Here is a 20,188-nt window from a genome sequence, read left to right as displayed (position 1 = left end):
TAACTCGTCAACAATCAAACAGCCTTTCACCTGTCTTTCCAAGCTACAAAAGACTGTGATGCCATCAAAGACCAATTCATTTCTAAATCAGTGTTTCCACTACGCATGCGTCAAACCCTTGTTACCCTAATCAAAATCAACGCCAACAAACATTGTACCTGTACTAATTGGCGTAATCTTCGCAAGTGCTCTTATCGCATTAATAGTTCCCAAGTCTGCGTTTATCAGATTGTGAATAAGTGATCATCAGCCATTATAGGTCTATTAGAGGAGCAATATCTGATGCTTATAGATTAGGGCCGTTTATGGAAACTTTTGTTAGGTAATGGAGTGTAGATTTTTGAAGTTTGAAGAAAACAAAGGAGTTTTGAGGCTGTTGGTGTTCGATCGATCTTTGGTGGGTCTTAACTTATGCTAATATTAGTGCTATCTGTAATCTAGACTCTGAATCTTAGCCAATATACTAATCAAATATTCTAGTAATGAATACAAGAATTATGCAAGTCATTTGAGGATATAGAAGAAGTCGCCATGGCTAGTAAGAATGTTACTTGTGACGACAGAAAGAATAGTATAAAGGAGGGATAATGATGATGTGTGTGCGAGTCAATTGTAGATTACCTCCCGATACACAAAGGACTCCACCAGGAACTTAAGCGGGTTTTTGTTAGTAAGAGTCTGACTCCCTTCTCTTCATTTGAAGATTTCCCCACTCAAAAAAGAAATTAGAATAGTATAACAAATCGATTGATCACCATAGTTTTTAAGGCTCTGCTACGTGTCCAATCGTGCATTCATAAAAACCCGACATAAAATTCTAAATCATAAAACAAACGTTTTAGTAACATGAAAACGGCCCGGTTTTGCATTTTATTTTCGAAAAAAATATATTTTCGTATTTCCGTAACTGACATTTTTATTCATATGCACGCATGAATATTTGTGATTGCTATTACTGCGCTGAAATGTTTTAACTAAGCTATAAAACGCGAATATAAATGACGGATGTTTCAAACGATGTGCTCCATATAAATTATTGCTTAAAAAAAATATGTGCAATTTTATTGCTTCAGTTTATTTTTAACCGACTTCCCAAAAAGGAGGAGGTTATCAATTCGGCCGGTATGTTTTTTTTTTTTTCTATGTATGTACCTACATCGATTACGCCGAGGTTTATAGACTGATTTACGTGATTCTTTTTTTGTTCGACTCGATATAGCTGCCAGTTGGTCCCATATTCATCAGGTCAGGATCTGATGATGGAAACCCTGAGAAATTGAGGGCAACCTTCGAAAGTTGTAGGCATACATAGAGTAAAAACTTGACACTGAGCTGTATGCCTGAAAGTACTATTCAACAGTGAAGATTTGAAGCTGACCTGATGATGGAGACCAGAGAGGGTCGAGGGAACTCGACAACTGAATACGTAAACTACCTCGTGTTTGGGCTAATATTATTTGTATTGACAAGATCTTTGCAACAGTGAAGGTTTGCAGCTGACCTGATGATGAAGACCATCAGAGAAGGTCGAGGGAACTCGACAACTGAATATGTAAAATACCTTGTATTTGGGCTTAAATTATTTGTATTGATGAGAACTTTCTACTTATGCGGATAATGACAGCTATTCGTATCACTGAAAAGCTGTAAATAAAAAACTTTTTTACAAAAAAATTTAACCGACTTCCAAAAACACTAAAAAGCCAAAAAAAAAAACTAATTTTAGGTGCATCTGCCTAGAAGTCGGTGGCAAAATTAACTTATGGACATCCATTAGACAGCGACTTCTAGGCAAATGCACCTAAAATTAGTTTTTTTTTTGGCTTTTTAGTGTTTTTGGAAGTCGGTTAAATTTTTTTGTAAAAAAGTTTTTTTTGGTAGGTTTAAATTCGTCACCATTTTTTTTTTACAAAATCACAATTTTAAATAATCCAAATGAATAATTGACAATATTGCAACAGATATTTCGTGTTCGCAGTATTTATTTATAGAAAAATTGTGTATAAAAATTATTGCACCAATCAGTTAATGGCTTAAACCACGGGAAAATGTAGTAAAGATTATTATAACATCAATTTTATCTGCGGATGTGAATATTTTTAAAACAAAAATTTTATATAAAAACAGCTTGTACCTAAGTTCAATAATTTTTACCTAAATAAATATTGGTAAAAAAATAACAAACTTAGTTTTACTGTATTCATTGGCCATTACATTTTCAGTGTTTAACTCGAAGCTCATTTACGTTTATTGTTAATAAATAAACTTTAATTGCATACATAACGATCCCTTTTTTGTTTAAATTGCTTAATCAATATCTATTACAGCTGCGGCTTTTAATTTATAAGCGGTATGTTGTTGTGTGAATTTGTTTTCATTTAATACGTTTTTTTGCATTCTAAGTGAAAAACATCATCTAAAATTCGCACTAAAAGTATTTTTCTGTCTTTTTTAAATTTCTTTGTTACATTTTTGCGTGGTTCCGTTTTTGCGTTAAACCTTTCTTGACAGCCGGATAACAAGTGGCAAAAGACTTAAGTAAAGCAGAAGTATGAAATAAGTTATTGAATAATGTATCGTTTAAACAAATATAACAAAAAATGTCGGCTCAATTCATATTCAACGAGCACCAAAATAATCGATTGCCTCAATCAAAATCAAATGGTGCGTAAAATCTTAGTTACACCACCTTTTTCTGTCAAGAGAAAACAAAAATTAAAATGCCATCCAAACATTTTTATTAAACGGTTTTATTTAGCTCACCCCGTTTGTTTTATTATTTATTCATTCTTGGGTCAAATTTAGAAATTGAAATTTCAGTGCCTTCCGTCAGTTGTTGTCAGATTGATCTGAAATTTGGTACACACCTTTAATTCCGATGACAATACAATATAGTAATATCAATAACATTGTAAATCCAAGATGGCCGCCGGTACAAAATGGCGGATTACATATTTTTCCACAACCCCCTCAATATGGGTATCAAATGAAAGGGCTACTCAAGTAGAATACTGTCAGCAACCCCAACGGGGCCCAACAGGGCCAAGGCCTGCCTGGGCTGCGGGATTGTCCTAAAGAGTTACCGTGGTCGTGGTACATATTTTTTTTTTTTTATTTATTCCTTTAATTCAGGCAACTAGGGCCCATAAAAAAGGCCTACGACGAAAAAGAACGGTTTTTAGTCAGTAAGAGTCTGGCACTCCCTCACCGCTGCTGACCCATGTATAGAACGAAGAATATTCGGTAGGCATTTTCATTAAATACTAAAAACTAGATAATAAAAAATCGGTAAAAAAACTTTTAAGTTAAACGGTTTTATATCTTATGTGCACTGAAAAATAAAAAAAACAGTTACTTACCTATAAACCTACGTAGGTGGTCCCGGTCATATTACACTAAAATAAAAACGTGGGGCCCTCTGAAATCCTACTTATGGCAAAGCATATCTTTATACTTTGGTAGATCGTGAGCTCGGCGTTCGCTGATGAAGCCGCTACGGCTGATTATTGATTGTCAAAATCTCCAGTTATGATTATAGTAAGTCGATGCAATCCACACCTATTATACCTCTAGCTAGAAGAAAGTATTACAGCAATAGTTACGGAATGGGCCCCACGTTTTTATTTTAGTCTAATATGACCGGGACCACCTACGTAGGTTTATAGGTAAGTAACTGTTTTTTTATTTTTTATTTTTCAGTGCACATAAGATATAAAACCGTTTACTAAAAAGTTTTTTGGAACCGTCATCAAACCTCATTCAGAATGCGTAGAAAATTGAAATTTATGACACGAAGTGTGGAATAAATAATACGCATAAAACCTTTTAGGGTTATTCAATAACTTTTCCAATTATTAGTAAGCATCACGCTAACTTCACAATGGCATACGTATAAAACGTTTTGTGCCCATAATACGAGCTCCGAATCAGTTTTTGTTTTGCAAATCCCGCTTTGGGGGACAAAGGAAGTTGAATTTTGATTATAATAAAGTGTTTAGCCCTAGATTGTTGATGCTTTCACCAAGTTATTTGATGTTTTCGAACGAATTGCGATAATCGCTTTTGGAAATGCGAGCGATGTTTTCTTTGTTGTGCTTATGAATTGTTTTGTCATATTGTTTTGATAATTTCGATAATGAAGCGTCATTTGTTTTAACGTCAAAGGCGCCATGTTGGATTGAGTTGACAATGACAGTTCTGACAGTATTAATGGCGCGAAAAAGCTTAAGCACAGTCAGACATAATTTTCATAAATATTTAATTAAGCGAGCAATATTTCCTAGTACAAGTATAAACCTTCCAGTATAGTTTACTAATAAAAAATACCCAAAAAATATTACCTATGGGTTTATCAATTTTCATACAGCAAAAAACTAACCAACATTAATAGTCTTCGTGGAATTTGTTCCACTTGTAATAATAACACAATCATAATACAGCTTTTACAAAAGCAAACCACATTTCGTTCGAATATTTTGAATTTGCTGTTTATGTAGGAGTAGGTGTATGAATACACTTTTTTGTATTAATTTGGGAAAAAATCAGTACTCAAAAAATATGTATAATTATTTTCATATTTCACAGTCGTGGTGGCCTAGTGGGTAAAGGACCAACCTCTTAAGTATGAGGACGCGGGTTCGATCCCAGGTCAGGCAAGTACCAATGCAACTTTTCTAAGTTTGTATGTACTTTCTAAGTATATCTTAGACACCATGGACTGTGTTTCGGATGGCACGTTAAACTGTAGGTCCCGTAGGTACGGGTAGTCAGAAGCTAGTAAGTCTGACACCAGTCTAACCAAGGGGTATCGGGTTGCCCGGGTAACTGGGTTGAGGAGGACAGATAGGCAGTCGCTTCTTGTAAAGCACTGGTACTCAGCTGAATCCGGTTAGACTGGAAGCCGACCCCAACATGATTGGGAAAAAGGCTCGGAGGATGATGATTTTCAAATTTCACAAAACGTTACATTTCTTCACAATCTTACGAACCAATGACAAAAGTCTCAACTTACACCATAGAGTCCGACCCTCACACCGACGCGAACTTTCATATTACAGATTGCGACTCGAAAACCCGATCTGTTCTACCCAAGTTATATAAACTTTGATGGAAAAGGTGCTGCAATAAAAAAATCATAAAACCCTTTCTGCTAACTCCGTAGATTACGCCAGTACTAAACTTCAGTGGAAATACGAGAGCTATAATCAGTTTACAGATCAGAAGTATTGAGAATTTCACCCGCCATTTTTATTTATATCTTGATTCGGTTGTGTTTTGAAAAGTCATAAACCGAACGCTATTTGAAATTCGAATCGCTAAGCGTGTTCTGTGTTCAAAAGTCTGAATGGCATGAACGAAACAAAATAGAAACTGATTTATGGAGAAAGAAATATAAATCCAGTATCTGGGTATATACCACGTGAGAAATTGGAAACGAAAATAAAATAATATAGAAAGAAACAGGTATTTATTTTATCGAAGATAAGAAATGTTTCATTACTTGCGTGTTTATTACTTTGCAAAAACGATACATGCTGATTGCTGAAAACCGAAAGAAAAAATATTAATTTCACTCTTAATCACGTCTTAATGTAACAGGACACGCACTATTCATTAAACATATTATTTAATCATGATACATTCAGACATCAAAATATATATTTAAATATCGATATAGTAGTTAAAGTTGAGGTACGTTTTGAATACTAGCTACCGAATGCAACTTCCGATCGCACATGCCACGACTGCATGAAAACAATTGATATCTGAGGGCGATTGCTCGTGCTGCTGCCGCTTCAATCCGAAACGGTTTCATGTAAATACATACAAACCAGTAGTGCTGCTGCGGCCGGTTGCTGTGGGCAGGTAGCATTCAAAACGTAGCTGTACCTTTTATAATAGAAACCTAAAAAGAAAGGAAAAAAAACCGGCCAAGTGCGAGTCGGTCTCGCGCACGAAGGGATCCGTACCAGAGCACATTGAGCAAAAAAATCACGTTTGTTGTTTGGGAGCCCCCCAAAATATTTATTTTATTCTAGTTTTCAGTATTTTTTGTTATAGCGCCAACAGAAATACATCATCTGTGAAAATTTCAGCTTTCTAACTATCATGGTTCATGAGGTACAGCCTGGTGACAGACGGACAGACGGACAGAGGAGCGAAAACAATAGGATCCCGTTTTACCCTTTGGGTACGGAACCCTAAAAAGACCTAAGAAATATTAAAACAATCCAAAACTCCCAATACGGTAGGTATAACTACAGTCCAACAGATTAATGAATTAGACATTGTTGCAACAATAGAGGGGTACGCCAACATAACCAATGAAAGTTATTACGACTACTATTCAGAATACCAATTTATTATACGGAAAGCACTCTCGACTATTGTTTCGGAACGGAGTTGAATCAGATGGAACAATGTCTGGATTTCTGTAAGTTCTTCAACGAGCTTAATATTCGTTACTTGGTAGCTATTAGCGATAAGAGAAAGTTTTTTTTGGTATAAGTATTACCTAGTAGAACGTTAAACTGTAGGTCCCGGCTATCATTGAATATCCTTGGCAGTCTTTACGTGTAGTCGTAAGCCAGTAAGTCTGACACCAGTCTAACCAAGGTTTATTGGGTTGCCGGGGTAGCTGGGTTGAGGGGGTCAGATAGGACAGTCGCTCCTTGTAAAGCACTGGTACTCAGCTACATCCGGTTAGACTGAAAGCCGACCCCAATATAGTTGGGAAAAAAAGGCTCGGGGGATGATACTACCTAGTAGATGTTTTTTCTTTTTTGTTTTGTTGGTCTGTTTTTGGGTGAGTTTGTGGCTAAATAACTTTCTCACTGGTAGATCCATTGTGCCAAGTCAGGCATTTCTTATTGACCTCATGATCATCCGATAGTCGTTTCGAAAGATAGGTGACCATCAACAGCATAAACCGATCCTTCCTGTTTCGGAAGGCACGTAGTATTATGGGTCCCGGCTGTTATTTCAAGTTATCTAGTTGTAACGGGTACGGTACTTTCAGAAAGTCTGTCAACCAGTCTTACCGAGGTGTATGGGGTTGCCCAGGTCACTGGGTTAAGCTATTATTACTGAGTTCTGAAATCATAGACAAACAAATACCTAGACAGACTGTTAATGCCCTAGTGAAAGTAAGAAAATATTCCATTTAGTAAAATACACCCGTTATATCAATATCATTTGTCATTGAATAATGGAAAATGGAAAATTTATACGAGTTATACAATAACAGGTAAAATAAACGTCTATTATATTTACGTAGGTGTATTATATAAGGATTCCCAAGTACAATGTTACGTTCAGAATAATACCTATGTATTTTATTCAGAATAAGGTCGGTCAAGAAACCTCATGAGGTATATAATATAATAGGAACAAAAAGCCTTAAGCAATATTTGCTAATCGTACAGGAACAATTTGCACTATTATGGCTTCATAGTTTTCCTTTCTTTAGATAAGACCCTTTGATATAATTGTTCTGAATATCAGATGTATTGTATTGTAATAAACGTAACATTTGCGTGTTTACTAAATCTAACGAAGTATAGACGACGGCACATCAACCTGCCTAAATCTAGCAATTTCTTCAATGGATTTTCAACCTTATGACAATAGTGGAAGGTTAACATTCGATTTTTAGAATTTGACAGATTCGGGTAGGTTGACATGTAGGAGTCTTTATTTTTGCTCCGAACGATCCGTAAATGGGTGCCCTAAGTTTTTTCTTGAATATCTAACTTTATAATATCATTCATAGGATAAATTACGAAACCAAATCCGGATATGTAACAGAAAACTACTATACATTTTCATGAACTATAAACAGAATAAATAAAGAGGTCAAGATATGCAAACAAGAAACACGAGTAACAATACTACTTAAAAATTACATTCAACAACAAAACAAGATCGAGAACAACCAACAAAACTCTAATACCAGTAATACATTTCAATATTTAACAAAGCCAGCCGATTTCCTACAAATTGTGTACGAATGTAAAGCCAAGTTTTGGTTTCGATAATAATCGCCTGGTTATTATTTGATTTACTGATGAATAACAATTTTGTTCCTGACAAAATTTGGAAATTCGATTCTGTTTTAGAATGAGGTTTTAGTCCTGTTTATCTTTTAATTGTTTGTTTTAAAGTGCCAATTATTTATTTTATTTGAGTCGCTTATAACATGTTGCAGAAAATGAAAAAAATTACGGTGACTAACATTTTCCATAGCCTCATTTTGTATCTTCTAGAAAACTAAATTATTGGAACGATTTCACGCCACAGATAGATAACTGATAGCTTGTCAATTGTTTGCTGTTGCCTGTAAAATACGCGCGGTGAATCTGCTAGTATGAAAGGTATAAATTCCAAGCAAAAATTTAGTCAATGATTAAATCTTTTTCCTTAATATTGTTTTAAGTTTTAAAGCTGAAGAAAGTATTAGTAGAGGAAGTGAAGCATATTTGGAATACCAGTTTGTTTTTTGAAAATAAATTGAAGGAGAAACGGGATAGCTCAATAAAAAATACATTAAATTATTGTCAAAATATTAAACTTTAATAATGAGAACAATCAAATATAAAAAATACCAGATATATTATCAAAATGCCTATCAAACTAAAAATACTCCAAAAACGTGATTTGACTTAGGGTGCAGATAATTTGGAATATAGTATTCCAAATTATATTCATTTTTTTTTCTTTGAAAATTGCTGACACTTTTTCTTAGAAACTAATAGAATTCTAAATGTTTTATAGTCATTGGCTCTTTACAAAAAAAGAAACTTTTACAAAAAAATAAAACCGACTCCCAAAAAACTGAAAAGCAAAAAAAACACGGTATTCCAAATTAACAACACGCCAACTTAACTTAAAGTTGCATGTCAAATTTTTAATTCTAGAAATATTCACAAAATCATAGTAATATCTTAAACTAACAAGGTCACTCCGCAATTAAAATAATTACAATAAAGATTTAGAGTATTACAGCAAATGATTACCACTGATTGCATTCTTACCGAAAAAGTTTTCAAATCAGGCTTCTCGTTCGCTGGGGGCTGGTAGCCGAAATGTCAAGATAGCGTCCTGTTTTTAATGCTGTATGGCTTTGTGTATCGTTTGACGTTATGTTTACGGCATAAAAACTCAGATGGCGTTTATATATATTTAGATATCGAAGTATTCCAAGTTACCTGCAGTATTCCAAATATGCTGCAGTTCCTCTATTTACCTTTGTGTCTTTTTTGTGGTACATATAAATGTCTGTAAATGTTTATAGTAAATATTACACATTACTTTACCCTATTATACTTTACTTATCGACATTTATTACTACAAGACCAATAATTCAAGTCTAAAATCACATATATCAATTCTACGATAACCTTACTGATGACCAGATCGCATGTCTAGTAAAATAACAGCCATCAAAACATTTCAGTACAAAACATATAGTTTTTGAAACATTTTTCAGCTTCAAATACTTACCTAGTAGTTTTATTTGTAATTATCGTTAACCTTTAAACCTTTGTAGAAATGGGACGAATATTATATTATTATATATTATATTATTTTTGTTTTCAATACAACTTTTTTCATAATACTTCGATACATTTGTGTAAAATTATAAATAACTAGCTTTCGCCCGCGGTTTCACCCGCGTCCCGTAGCCGGATGGTGGCAAAAACTATCCTAATACCTTCTCCCGGGTCTAAGTCTTTTTTTTTTCCGACGTCAAAAATCATCAAATGACCCCTCCCGCTGTGGGTTAGCAGCGTTGAGGGAGTGTCAGACTCTTACTGACTAAAAACCGTCGTGTTCCGTCATAGGCCTTTTATGTACCAGGGCCGCGGTATCTCTTTCGAACAACCCGCAGCCCCGGACAACCCGCAGCCCCGGGGGTCCAAGTTACCTCCCCTCTAATTTTCAGCCGAATCGGTCAAGCCGTTTTCATGTTATGTCGTGACAACGGAAAGCGGGATTCATTTTTTTATGTATAGATATCTGAAATGGACATTAATATAAACACAATATAAATTATAAACTCAATATAAAGGAGCTAAAATAATAGAAGCACAGTTAATACTACTGCAAAGAAAAATATAACCCAAACAAAAAAAAAAACACATTTTTCTGCATTTCTCTCACTCCAAAATTTATACTAATTTACAATTTGGTTTCGGTTAAAACCATGAAGGTACAAACACAAGAAGGTTAAAATAAAACGAATAACGTGTCTAAACACTGAGGTCTATGGTTAGCCACCTGACACCTCTGATGAAAATGTACATTTCTCATTTATGTCGCCATTTTGTTTGAGATAAAATAGAAAGCAATTTTGAATATTTTGATGTTTAATTCGCATAATTTTTTGGTACAAGCGGTACAGGACAAGAAATAAAGACAGAAATATCTATACTGTATTTATACAGTATCTAGTAGTAGTAGTAGTAATTTTATATCTATTTACAGTATAGACATTTTAATAAAGACGATACGATTTGGTTTGTTTGTACCCTAAAGACTCGAAACTAGTGAACTCGAGCAACATACATAGGTTATATTTTGTCCCGCTACGAGAACGAGTGAACGGGATGCGGATGAAACCACGGGAAAACCGTTACAATAAAGATCGAAGGCAATATTCAACCATACAGAAAGTTTACACTGTAAACATATCCATATACCATATTATTATGATCCTAAATAACATAATAAATGTGAAAGAAACTCTGTCTGTCTGTCTTTCTGTCTGACTGTCTTTTCTTCACACCTAGGGCTGCCATCTCGAATTTCGCCAAACCCGGACAAACATTTAAAAAATCCGGACATTTGGCGTAAATCACATTTTTTCCCCGAACGAGTACGATTTTTTTAAACAAAACAATACCTAATTTGTAATCCATTTACTATTAACATATACTTAAATTTAATGAGGTGCTTCCTTACATGAAAAGTGTCCGGGTTTTCCCCGGACACTTCTTGAAACCCCGTCCGGACAGCCCCCGGACGGCTTCCAAACGAGGACAAATCCGGGGAAACCCGGACGGATGGCAGCCCTATTCACACCTAAACTACTGAACCGATTTGTCTGAAATTTGGTACAGACATAGGTTGGAACTTGAGAAAGGTCATAGGATAGATTTTATTACAAAAAAAATATAAAAATAATAAATACAATTTATTCCGGACATAAATAGTGCCATCTATTGGTCAAACCAAAAATCTGCCGGAAGTCACTATTCTACGCAAACGAAGTTGCGGGCAAAAGCTAGTCTTAAATGTAACATAAAGCAGTATGTAGTAAGAAAAAATATAGGTACATATAAAGGAAATAACATCGATCGATAAATTAAGCATTTCAAAATGACCATTGATTACAGTATTCAATGATGGATGAACCGATGCCGCTGGATATTAATGAATTGGAATTCCTAGAAACCTTCCATTTACCCTCATTTCAACTAGCCACACACTGCTGATTAAACAGTCGGCCGAAAGTTGGTCCGATATGATTGGAAATAAATGTTTTAACTAGCTTTCGCTCAATCCTTCTCCGTGTGAGAGGAGGCCTGTGCCCAGCAGTGGGGCGATAAAAAGGTTGTAACAGTCAGATAGGTTTCGCTCGCGACTTCGTCCGCGTGTTGTGTGGATAAAAAGTAGCCTATGTGTTAATCCAGGGTATCACCGAACTAACCAAATCGGTCAAGCTGTTTTTGCGTGAAATAATAACAAACATACATCCATACATTCTCACAAACTTTCAAATCCTACTTATATCCTACTTCCTACTTATATTATAAATGTGAAAGTTTGTGAGAATGTATGGATGTATGTTTCTTATTCAATCACGCAAAAACGGCTGGACAGATTTGGTAGGAAATTTGGTATGTAGATAAGTGATATCCTGGATTAACTCATAGGCTACTTTTTATCAACAAGGCGAAGCCGCTGGCGGAAGCTAATTTATAATGTTAGTAGGATTTAAACAAAGTTTTTAATCGACCTGATACTGGCCAAATACCTGATCGTTGTTATGTGCGTCTCCAATACAATTCCGTACTTATCAAGCGCCCGCTCCAACTGTAGGCCGACTAAAAGTCTACAGTATGTGGGTACTCTAAGTATTGATTTAGTACCAAACCATTTGAAATATTCTTGTGGTATTGTCATAGAAATATGTGCTGTACGTACAAATTGAATGAAACATTTTGGTTTTCATAATTGATTGATACGAATTGACATTTCAATTAGAATGTGATATTTCGAAATTGGGAAATGGAGTGCGATTTACTAAGGAGAATGGGCTTGTTTTAATACATTATATGACTGGGCTTATACAAAAACTTTAAACTCTGTTTTACACTTGTCTAATAAAATTTTGGCTGCAAAATGAACCATATGTCAACGTCATAATTTGACATTTTTTTAGACAAGGCATAAACTGACGTTTAAAAGTTTTTGTGGTAAGACGGTAAAAGTTCTGATTATAAGACACCATACTTGTATTAGTTGACATAGGTTTCCAGCAACCATAACAAATATGAATTGTTTTAGCTGAAAAAAACTAGGATTCCATGATTGCCAAGAGCCATTTGCGTTTTCGTGAATGAGCAAGTAAAAATATGTTTTCACTAGAGTGAACTGTAGTTCTTAAATAATCCACAAAATTCATAAAAAAATAAATTTTAAATTGGGTACTTAGATCTGGTTTGGAGGTATTTTTGAAGCTTAAACAAAACTGGTTCATTATAAATGAGTTTCAGCGAAGCTCTCGTCTATTATTTTCTGTGATACCGAGGAAATGCACGAACGTAGGGAAAATATTTTGACGTTGAAAAAGTCTACTCGTACGAAAACCACGCATGATGGAAAATATGCACTCGCTTGCACTTGAAAAGTTCATGTCGCTTCTGGTTTTGATCTATATTTTTTTTGTTTTTCACAAAAATATTGGACCTTTACCTAGAAAAAGTGCAGATTTTTTGTGGCCAAAAATATTCGTTTGAAACTTACTCAATCGTAACTTTTGAACTAAAATACACCGTAGTATCCTTTACTGAAAAAATACTGTTTAGGTCAAACTTTTTTCAAATTGTGAACTATAAAAGGAATGCAATGTTTTTTCAATACTGATACTTGCAAACATTACAAAGAGGTAATCTTAAGAAATCCTGAGACACAAAGCGCTCTTTGCTAGGTACCTAATATAAAAGCCATTCCAATCTCCACGAAGGCAGTTAGAAACCAATATATCGCAAGACAACAGACTGGAGCTCAGACCAAGAATCTGCATACCAAAGAAGATAAAGCGAGCAACTTCGCTAAACTCCGGACTCTGTAAAACCACACGGACTAAAAGCACTACTTTCATATTCACATCTTATAAACTAGTTTCCCTAAAACATCCACAACAAAATGTGTGTGGGCTACATTATGCATAATATCAAAAGGAGCTTAAGCAAGAACTATGAACTTCATTAAAGCAAGTAACTGAGGAAAGTACACCTGGTCTGATTTACATAGTTACCTTAATTAAAATTGTTGGATTTAAGAATGCAAGTCTTCGTACTAAGACTCTCAAGGATAGGCTTAGGGCTCTCAAGTACAAATGTAACTTTTCAAAGTTCCTTTCGTAGTGAACTTTGGATGTCATCATCATTGACAGAAGGGAAAGGAAAAGGCATAACAAAAACTGTTCTCAAATATGAAATCGCCCGTACATAAAGAAAACCTTAGAGACGAAGAAGAAGAAGTCTGTATCCTGAAGTACAATGATGAAAAAGCTGACGATGATCATGATGATGATGTCAAAGATTTTAAAATTCATATGGAAAATCTGTATGTGTAAGTTAATGTTTCAAATAAGGTAATCAAACTTAGTAGGGTTGATCATCCATCATATAATTTTGGGATTAAGGCTGTTAGCATAGTTGTTGTTGAGGGTAAAATTGATGAATTCATTAGAGGGCGTGTGATTATGTGTTGTTGAATTATGGGATAATCTTTTGGAGGGGTTGGGATTGCGGTTCGAGAGAGCTTCAAAGTTTCTGGATGTAATTCTGAGTACAGTAGGTGTTTTGCATATCTACTTTTTCCTCTCAATTTTTTTATGGGGACCAGTGATTACTTTTGTTAAAATATAATAAAGCAATGAACACAACGTTGTTTAAAGAAATGTTTCTAAACTTGAAGTATTAAGTACTCTCAAACGTGATGGCTATCCACTTAAAATTCGTATAAAGGTCCTCAATGATCATTATTATCGTCGCTTTTTTTATCAGTCGTTGCAAAAAAACTTTCTTGAGCGTTGCATCCCAACCAAATTTCCAGTTATAATACTTCTAATAATATTTCATAATTGCTTGTCACAAAATCATTTAAATCCAAAACAAACGCTCCACCATCCATTTCACAACCAACTAATTTCCCTGTAGTTAGAATATGAAAATTCCTATTTCTGCACTATTTCTGTAACGAGTTCCTCAATCAGCAGTTTCCTATTATTTGACTTTAGTAATTGGCTTCGGTATTAGTTGTTCTCGATTTCTTTCAGTCTTAAATCAGCAGAAATTCCGGAATCCGGTACTTGGAGTTACGAGTTCCTAATTGTATACCTTCCTAATTGGGGTGATTAGTAACCTCAGCTAGGTGTATTAGTAGATAGAAGTTGTTTGATTTGAAATTGAAGACGTGATTTGGTAGATCGTACTGATTGATCTGTTTACAATTTTGATTATCATTATCAGCCTGTTTAGTGTTAGGAGACTGATTTTGCAAATGCGTATTTTATATACGAGTTTTTTCTCACCGTCATCAGGCGGTGCTATGGAACTTGATACATCAACAACTTCCTAGTCTTCTTTTAACTATGTTGAAATCGGTTTCTATTCTAACGGTATGTAGCTAAGTATTTTATCAGATCCTGAACTCAGCATCTCGAGCAACCCTCGGGTAAAATTGGTTATCAGACTTTCTATCTTCTGATTACATGTAACAACTGTACAAATGAGAGTGTTCACAATTTCCTGTACCTTCAAAAGGCTGAACATTATGTCATGATCAACCATACCTCCAGATAAAAACTACCCTACACGGTTTTCAGGAACGACTTATCTTCATACCCATCTCAATCGGTACAGACCCGATAAAGCAAAAGAAACAAACTCACTTTTCTATTCACAATATCATAGAAAAGATTTTTCAACTGAAAGGTAACGTCCATTTTTCATACGAACGCGGCACGAGCATTGATCACCACTGTTCCTAAAAATAGGTTTCCGAACTAAGATTGACGATCGTCAAGTTTTTATCCTGGTTTCCTAATCATGTTTTCCTTCCCTCTTAGTAAAGTGGCCAATTTAGAAGTTGGTGGAAGTCAAATTGGACCCGCATGGGAGTAATACTGAAGAAGTCCAACTTTTTAGTTCATTGTAAACCTATAATGAGGTTTACAAGGTGAACTTCAAGCTACTACTAACATGAACAAAGATACATTATGGAATCAGGCGTTACTTTGCGGAATCATGGCATAAAATGTTAGGAAAAGTATATAGCATTAACTCCGCTAGACAATACAAATAGAAATGAACAAATCCCAAATAGCTAAAAAGGCTACCAAAAACTGATTGCCCCTACTTTACAAAACCATTTCGATAAAAATTTTCAATTGCTATCAGAAAAGTAACCTGCCAATTTCGTTCCATTTGCCGCCCGAAAATCATAAAGATAAATCAAAATTACTGTTGCAGGCCAATCTAAATAGGCATTCGGAACGAAAATGCTGAAATATGGCTGAAAAATATTGGTTGTATGTGAACGTGGGCTCGATTCGCATAAAATTTGTTATTCCTACCTATGAATATTTTATTTCTTATCATTTTATCGGAAAGTTCTAGATGAACGAGTTTTCATTTCATTTTTTTTTATATTTATTTTTATTTACAAACTGCTACCTTAAATTCTTAAATGATTATATATAAAGCCGATTTAGCTATTGTTAGTTCTACTAGTAACCGATTACACAAAGGCCTAATATTAGACGTAAAATTACGTTCAAATAATGACCGTCTTTGTTTCACAAAACCTAAAGGTACCTGTAGTGAATTATATAATACATTTTGTTAATCAAGAAAGGTCTAAGATACTAAACTTACAGTCATAAAATGGGTGAGTAATAAAAGTATTCTAATTAAGGAAAATAAAGGCAAACATAGACACAAAGTGGAAAATTACCTCATCGACCAAATTGCTGTTTGCAATTAAGTCCTGTTTTAGACTGAAAATTTGGAAGCACAAAATAATTATCTCATCAAAATATGCGTAAAATTAACTTCTATTTTCCAGACACAATTTCCCACACATTTAAAATAAACGTCCGGTACAAAATAGCGGGTAATTTGAAAAATCACTACTTACATGTAAGGTAAAGTTTATAGAATCCCCTTTTTATCACAAACACAGAAAAGTTAGAACACCGATTTTTCATTCACAGTGGCACGTTCCCGTTGAAGTTAATAAAGAAAAGGCGGGTGCTCGCTCCGGACGTGCTACCTCGGCGACGCTCGGGCCACGACTGGCGCTCCGACACTATAATTTAAATACGAAAGGGTGTGAAGTAACGTTCTATCAACCCCTACATTGCAGGGACATTAGTGACTCCCAGATCAGTTAATTAACGAAACTTTATAGTAACGATAATTTTGTAGGAAATTAACTTATCGAAATTTGAGTTCAATGCCAGATTTTAGAGTGAAAGCTAATTTATTGGGGAAAGGATTTCCTGCTTCGTTGAAATATGAGGTGGGCTTTGATGTTACTTTCTGAATTAAGTTTCTGAGAATGGTTTTTTAATAAATCTTGAAGACTGGCTGCTGAATGAAAGCTTTAACATTTATGTTTAAAAAGCCTCATGTATAATAGGAGCCACTTACGCAATATGTGTTTACCTGGACAATAACGCGAAGAATCAAGGAGGGTATCCTAAAATATTATTTAAAGATAATCCATAATCTCCCAAAATACCTACTAATATATTTTCTTTGAAGAAAAACAGGAATACAAAATTTTGCATCGTCAATCACCTGGTTATCAAGATTGGTTTGAAAATTTTATCTAAGAGCAGCATTTTACGACTTCTTATATTTTTCTAAGCTACTGGCTTTGTCATAAAAACCCTTCAGGTGAGAGCAAGTCGTTTTGTAAAATTCAGACTTGAATTTTTGAGCTCACCCGTTTTATTTGCTCGTAATATTTTTACGTGACATGTTCCAATTTTCGTCAGTTTTCCTGAATCTCGGGATAAAAACATTTCTGGACTTACATACTTATTTTTTACAACTAATTTTAAATAAATGTAAAACTTCTTCAGCGGCTCATGTTCATGTTATTTGCATTTAAAAAATTAAGTATATTGTTTTTTTTTGGGCCAATTTTACAAGTTTTTTTTTTGTAAATTTTACAGAAATATTTAAATAAACTATTGTCTTACTAGTATAATGTGTACATTTTCATTTTTCATGATTTTCACCATCAACATTATTTTTTTTTTATAATTTGGTAGCTGTGACCAAAGTGAAAATGTTATCTGGCAGAATTTATTATTTCGTTAATTTTCGATTATCTTTTAATATCATAATCCTATTCCACATGGATTGAATTAAATTCGAATTGGTAAGCAAAGTAATTTTGTTGATAGCTTTAATCGTTTCACATTGAATTGATGAGCACAAATCGTTTTGATAATTATCGAATTTTAATAAGTAAAGCTTTTCAAAATTTTGTTTCGTTTGAGTTTTATTTGGTTTCAGTGCTTTTGATGAATTGATTGGATTTGTTAATATAAGTACTTATTCGGTTTTGTTTTCTATAGAGCTTATTGGAATTAGATAGTCCAAAACCTAGTGAAGAAAGTCAAGCAAGAATGTGGTTGGATTAGAGAGAGGGGACGAACAAAAAAAATGATGCACGGATTATATGAAGTACAATATGTATGTATTAGAGTTATTTTCCTTGTGAAATGAGCATGAAAGATGTGCTAAAGGCGGATAATGCTGATAATAATGGGTTTTGATTTAAGGGGAATGTTTTTTTTTATTGTTTGAACTTTTATATAAAATCCCTACTAATATTATAAATGCGAAAGTAACTCTGTCTGTCTGTCTGTTAGGCTTTACGCGACATAGCCGAACTTAACGCGGGCGAAGCCGCGGGTGGAAGCTAGTTATTACTATATTGTAATGGCTTTACTACAAAAACTTAAAACCCTGTTTTACACTTGTCTAAAAAAATGTTGGCTGCAAAATGAACCATATGTCAACGTCATAATTTGTCATTTTTTTAGACAAGGCTTAAACTGACGTTAAAAAGTTTTGTGGTAAGAATTTAACAAAACTCTAAAAAAACACGTTTCAGTGGAATCGTTCCATTTATCCATTCTCAATACACAGAATGTATTATGGTATACACCTTAATTTTCCTGGAAAATTCTTTCAGATATTCTTGTAACCTAATCCCAGTATAATACAAGCTTATACGATATCTGTATTTTTTCCAGCCTACATACCATGAAGATGAACGATGAAATGAAACAGAAACACATTGATGAGGAAAAGTATGGCATTTTGGTCTCTGGTGTAAAACTGTAAGGAGATAAGGTGTTATTAACACGGGTATTATATAGTTGACCTACTAAATATGTAGTAATATTATGATACTATAAATGCTAGGGTGAATTTATTAACGAGTGAAGTAGCTGGACCTATTTGGCTGAAGAGAAATTAAAATTGACTTAATCAGCAATATTTTTTTATAAAAACATTCGAATTGAGAGCCTTCTTGGGAAGTCGGTTAAAATGGAATGAAGAGGTATTTTATGTTGTTTCTGCTTGAGAGTATTAAAAAGCATGTATCGTGTGAATTCCGATTTTTAATCTGAAATCTGACTACTGTAACAGTAAAACTCTTAACTTTTTAATACTAATATTTTTTCAGTTTTCATTGTAAAATGAAATTAAGAATTTAATATTCTGGGGTTCATATTTTTATCTTTAGATTAAATCGGTGTAGCGTGTTCATTTCTGAAGATTTGAACTGATTTTATTCATAAGAATAAATTTACGTGAATAAATAAAATGAATACATCCAAAAAACAAGCAGCCTATTTTTTATTTTGTATGTGCCTATTGTTTTTGAGATTCAACGTTATTTACATTATTCTATTTTTCATGTACTTTGCACTTTTCATTCTGGGTCGTCATTAGTCACTAAGCAGCATCAACCTTCCTGGGGTTACATGAAAGAAAAGTTTTTATTGTGCCTACATTATCACCGGTTGAATGGTTAAAGGTAGCGGAAAATATTTTGAAGGGAAGGAAAAAATCTTTGAACTTTTCCTTCTAAACGTATAAAAAATATTCTGCTTAAAAAGGAGATTTAAATGTAGGTCAAATTTTTTTATCGGTTGTTTACAACTTCCACCCATTGAAAACGTAATATACCTACCGAAATCCCAAAACGAAGATACATAATCACTTAAATTACTATTTGTGGTATCTGACGATTTGACTTATACTTTTGGGCTGAGTAAGTCAAACGTCAAATGAAAAGTTTGCAGCAATGCATCGCCAAATAAGTATGGGGCTCGCTATTGCAAAAAGTCTTGTATTAAAATTAGGTGTTCTTACACTACACACATTCGATATAATTAGTATCAACCTAAACTCCAACCTTTTGAAGGCTTCCAACAACTCATGCAATATATACTGTTTCGACCAGCGTGACTTGGATCTGCCTATGAAAGCTACAGATAGTCCGCCGCGAGTCTTAGATGCCTGACGTAGCCAATTCTTACATATATGCGTCCACATTCACTGAACACAGTCTATCCTGGTATTCAACGAACTCACATTTTACCAGATCTATGTTTAAATCCCGTGTCACGTTACCAACTGTATGTAAATTCGGAGTCCGCACTCCCATAACAGTGCTCCGATTTCGCACAGTTTGCACTATCCGCACATTTGAAGTGAACCCATGACCTCATGCAGCAGACGAATATTTAACACTGAATAACATGATCCGTCTAGTCTTTTTCCAGCTAGTTTGGGAATGGATTCGTTTGGGAACGGATCTTGAATTGCAGTGAATTTTAATAATTAAGAAAATATGTGTTTGA

At 34.3% G+C, this 20,188-nt stretch overlaps 1 protein-coding gene across 1 annotated transcript in view; it reads right to left on the bottom strand.

The window, feature by feature from the left end:
* The window catches only part of LOC124633714, a 70,804-nt gene extending 54,235 nt beyond the window's left edge, over nt 1-16,569 (bottom strand). Inside the window, exon 1 of the mRNA XM_047169024.1 lies at nt 16,432-16,569. The gene's annotated coding sequence lies outside the window, so the exon portion shown is untranslated. The remainder of the gene's footprint in view (nt 1-16,431) is intronic.
* Nucleotides 16,570-20,188: the final 3,619 nt, after the last annotated feature.

The sequence above is a fragment of the Helicoverpa zea genome, chromosome 10 (assembly GCF_022581195.2).
Source record: "Helicoverpa zea isolate HzStark_Cry1AcR chromosome 10, ilHelZeax1.1, whole genome shotgun sequence".
In the NCBI taxonomy this organism is placed as follows: Eukaryota; Metazoa; Arthropoda; class Insecta; order Lepidoptera; family Noctuidae; genus Helicoverpa; species Helicoverpa zea.
This window is presented reverse-complemented; position numbering and strand designations above follow the sequence as displayed.